Below are 5,094 nucleotides of genomic sequence, written 5' to 3' on the forward strand. Positions count from 1 at the left end.
TCTTACTCAGCTGACCCACTTGTGCCTCCAAATTTCTAATGGAGGACCTTGTTTCAGTCATGAAACTTTGAGTGGTTTTAATTAGATCAGAGACTATAGTTGCTAAGTCAGAGTGGCTCTGCTTAGAATCCTCTGTCTGTTGCTGAGAAGATGATGGAAAAGGCTTGCTGTTGCTAAACCTTTTTCTTCCACCATTATTGTTATTGAAGCCTTGTTGAGGCCTCTGTTGGTCCTTCCATGAGAGATTTTGATGATTTTTCCATGAAAGATTATAGGTGTTTCCATAGGAATCTCCCATGTAATTCACCTCTTCCATTGCTGGGTTCTCAGGATCATAAGCTTCTTCTTCAGGGGAAGCTTCCTTAGTACTGCCTGGTGCAGCTTGGATTCCAGATAGACTTTGAGAAATTATATTGACTTGCTGGGTTAATATTTTATTCTGAGCCAGTATGGCATTCAGAGTATCAATCTCAAGAACTCCTTTCTTCTGATTTGTCCCATTATTCACAGGGTTCCTTTCAGAAGTGTACATGAATTGGTTATTTGCAACCATCTCAATGAGTTCCTGAGCTTCTGCAGGTGTCTTCTTCAGACGAAGAGATCCTCCAGCAGAGCTGTCCAATGACATCTTAGACAGTTCAGACAGACCATCATAGAAGATACCTATGATGCTCCATTCAGAAAGCATGTTAGAAGGACACCTTCTGATCAATTGCTTGTATCTTTCCCAAGCTTCATAGAGGGATTCTCCTTCCTTCTGTCTGAAGATTTGGACTTCCACTCTAAGCTTGCTCAATTTTTGAGGTGGAAAGAACTTTGCCAAGAAGGCATTTACTAGCTTTTCCCAAGAGTTCAGGCTTTCTTTGGGTTGTGAATCCAACCATGTCCTAGCTCTGTCTCTTGCAGCAAAAGGGAAGAGCATAAGTCTGTAGACTTCAGAGTCAACCCCATTGGTCTTGACAGTGTTACAGATTTGCAAGAATTCAGCTAAGAACTGATGAGGATCTTCCAATAGAAGTCCATGAAACTTGCAATTCTGTTGCATTAGAGAAACTAATTGAGGCTTAAGCTCAAAGTTGTTTGCTCCAATGGCAGGGATTGAGATGCTTCTCCCATAGAAGTCGGGAGTAGGTGCAGTAAAGTCACCAAGCACCTTCCTTGAATTATTGGCATTGTTGTTTTCGGCTGCCATGGTTTCTTCCTCCTTGAAGAGCTCTGTTAGGCCCTCTAGAGAGAGTTGTGCTTTAGCTTCTCTTAGCTTTCTCTTCAAGGTCCTTTCAGGTTCAGGATCAGCTTTAACAAGGATGCCTTTGTCTTTGCTCCTGCTCATATGAAAGAGAAGAGAACAAGAAAGTATGGAATCCTCTATGTTACAGTATAGAGATTCCGTGAAGTGTCAGAGGAAAATAAGAATAGAAGGAGAAGGTAGAAAGAGAAGAATTCGAACTTATCAAGAGGGATAGAGTTCGAATTGTTGATAGTGGAGGAGTGTTAGTCCTTAAATAAAAGGATGTGAGAAGAGGGGAAGAATTTTCGAAATTAAAGTAAAAGATTTTGAAATAATTAAAAGAAATTTTGAAAATTTGATTGATGATTTTCGAAAACTAAGATTGGGAAAGAAATTAAGTGATTTTTGAAAAGATTTTGAAATTAGAAATAAAAAAGATATGATTGAAAATTAATTTTAAAAAAGATGTGATTGAAAAGATATGATTGAGAAGATATGATTGAAAATCAAATTAAAAAGAGAAAGTTTTAAAATTAAAGTTGATTGCTTGACTAACAAGAAATTAGAAGATATGATTCTAGAATTTAAAATTTGATCCTTTCTTAATAGGCAAGTAACAACTTGAAAATTTTGAATTAAATAACTAATTGTAGCAAGGATTTTCAAAAATAGCAATAAATAAAAAAAATTAAAAAAAATTGATTTTGAAAAGATATGATTGAAAAGATATGATTTGAAAAAGATTTGATTTTGAAAAATTATGAAAATTTGGAAAAGATTTGAATTAAAAACAAGATCTTCCCTCTGGTGTCATCCTGGCGTTAAACGCCCAAAATGGCATTCATTCTGGCGTTTAACTCCCAAAATGCTACCTTTTTGGGCGTTAAACGCCCAGCCAGGTACCCTGGCTGGCGTTTAAACGCCAGTTTTCCTTCTTCACTGGGCGTTTTGAACGCCCAGCTTTTTCTGTTTAATTCCTCTACTGAATGTTCTGAATCTTCAATTCTCTGTATTGTTGACTTGAAAAGACACAATTTTGAAAATATTTTTGAATTTTTAAAGATGAGAAACAATAAAAAAATGCAACTAAGATCAAATAAACAATGCATGCAAGACACCAAACTTAGAAGTTTGTATACTAAGGACTATAACAATTTGAAAATGCATGTAAGAAACAACAAAACACACAAAACAAGAGAATTTAAATATCAGAGCTAGGAAATCATCAAGAACAACTTGAAGATCAATGAAGAACATAATGCATATATTTGAAAAATGCAAGAAGAATAGAAACATGCAATTGGCACCAAACTTAAAAATTAGACACTAGACTCAAACAAGAGACATAAAAATATTTTTGATATTATGATTTTATAAAAAAAAATTATTTTTTGAAAATTATATGGAAAAGAGAATAAAGAGATTCAAAACTTTTAATAAGAATTCTAGGAATCATGCAATGTTAGTCTAAAGCTTCAGGCTAAAAAGATTAGACATGGTTAGCCAAGCTTCAGCAGGGCATTACATTCAGCAGCTAAATTGATGAGAATCAATCAGCTTTTGTGATGATAAGAACATCACCTTGAAACTCTAGAATTCATTCTTAAAAATTCTGAAAAATAAAAAGAAAAGTACCTAATCTAAGCAACAAGATGAACCGTCAGTTGTCCAAACTCGAACAATCCCCGGCAACGGCGCCAAAAACTTGGTGCACGAAATTGTGATCATCAACAATGGCGCCAAAGACTTGGAGCTCTCAAACGTGAATCACACTTTGTCACAATTCCACACAACTAACCAGCAAATGCACTGGGTCGTCCAAGTAATACCTTACGTGAGTAAAGGTCGATCCCACGGAGACTGTCGGCTTGAAGCAAGCTATGGTCATCTTGTAAATCTCAGTCAGGAAGATTCAAATGGTTATGGAGGATTGATAATTAAAGATAAATAAAACATAAAATAAAGATAGAGATAGAGATACTTATGTAATTCATTGGTAGGAATTTTAGATAAGCGTATGAAGATGCTTTGTTTCTCCTAAACCTCTGCTTTCTTATTGCCTTCTTCCAATCATTCATACTTCTTTCCATGGAAAGCTTTATGTTGGGCATCACCGTTGTCAATGGCTACTTCCCGTCCTCTCAGTGAAAATGTTCTACGCACGCTGTCACCGCACGGCTAATCATGTGTCAGTTCTCGATCATGTTGGAATAGGATTCATTGATCCTTTTGCGTCTGTCACACGCCCAACACTCACGAGTTTGAAGCTTGTCACAGTCATCCCTTCCCATATCCTACTCAGAATACCACAGATAAGGTTTAGACGTTCCGGATCTCAGGAATGGCCGCCAATAATTCTAGCCTATACCACGAAGGTTCTAATCTTAGATTAGAAACCCAAGAGATACACATTCAAGCTTGTTTGCATGTAGAACGGAAGTGGTTGTCAGGCACGTGTTCATAGGTGAGAATGGTGATGAGTGTCACATAATCATCACATTCATCATATTCTTGTATGCGAATGAATATCTTAGAGAAGAAGTAGGTGTGAATTGAATAGAAAAATAGTAGTACTTTGCATTAATTCATGAAGAACAGCAGAGCTCCACACCTTAATCTATGGTGTGTAGAAACTCCACCGTTGAAAATACAAGTGATAATGGTGGTCATTGGCTTCGGCCCCAGAGAGGGAACCTGAAGAACCAAGATGAAAATACAATAGTAAAAGGTCCTATTTATAGAGAACTAGTAGCCTAGGGTTTACAGAAATAAGTAATTAATGCAGAAATCTTCTTCTGGGCCCACTTGGTGTGTGCTTGGGCTGAGCATTGAAGCTTCCATGTGTAGAGACTTTTCTTGGAGTTAAACGCCAGTTTTTGTGCCAGTTTGGGCGTTTAACTCCAGCTTTTGTACCAGTTCTGACGTTTTGACGCCAGAATTCTTAAGCTGACTTGGAACGCCGGTTTGGGCCATCAAAGCTTGGGCAAAGTATAGACTATTATATATTGCTGGAAAGCCCAGGATGTCTACTTTCCAACGCAATTGAGAGAGCGCCAATTGGGCTTCTGTAGCTCCAGAAAATCCACTTCGAGTGCAGGGAGGTCAGAATCCAACAGCATCTGCAGTCCTTTTTCAGCCTCTGAATCAGATTTTTGCTCAGGTCCCTCAATTTCAGCCAAAAAATACCTGAAATCACAGAAAAATACACAAACTCATAGTAAAGTCCAGAAATATAATTTTTATTTAAAAACTAATAAAAACATAATAAAAACTAACTAAAATATACTAAAAATAATGCCAAAAAGCGTATAAATTATCCGCTCATCATAAGCCTACCTCCTACATCACCTTTGTTAGTCCCCTTGAGCCTTTTAATCCCCTCTTGTTCTATAACCACATCACTAGTCTTAAGCAGAAAAATAATTTAAAAATCCCAAGTTGAATCCTTGGTTAGCTTAAGATAGAAATTGTGTATTCACCAAGTGTGGGGAAATGTGGGAACATGGGTTGATAGGAAAGGATTAAATCAATAAAATAATAAGGATTTTGGGAGCATGCTCATGTGAAATAAATTTAAATTAAAATACTAAGTGCATTGATATATGTTATGTTTATGTTTAAAAAAAAATCTTTCCTTTTTAATTAAATAAATAAGGGAACAAAATTACCCCAATAATAAGCTTAGGGAAGAAATCAATGCACATAAGGTAAAAATCAAAGTAAAGTTAGTACATGAGTATGTAATAAAAAAGTGGAAAATAGGGTAGCTAGGCAATTTCTCAAACCTATAAAAGAGTATGTATATGTTAGGTGAGATCCTAGACTAATTAAGGATTCAACTTATAGCTCACTTAGCCTTATATATA

General features: G+C 36.3%; 1 non-coding gene across 1 annotated transcript; it reads left to right on the plus strand.

Annotated features, from left to right (window-relative positions):
- The first annotated feature begins 682 nt into the window (after positions 1-682).
- LOC148578351 (small nucleolar RNA R71) lies at positions 683-790 on the plus strand. Its single transcript, XR_015903666.1, has one exon. It is a non-coding gene; the product is annotated as a small nucleolar RNA R71 (small nucleolar RNA).
- The last annotated feature ends 4,304 nt before the right edge of the window (positions 791-5,094 follow it).

Source organism: Arachis ipaensis, chromosome B1 (assembly GCF_059453495.1).
Source record: "Arachis ipaensis isolate K30076 ecotype BB chromosome B1, ASM5945349v1, whole genome shotgun sequence".
Lineage (NCBI taxonomy): Eukaryota > Viridiplantae > Streptophyta > Magnoliopsida > Fabales > Fabaceae > Arachis > Arachis ipaensis.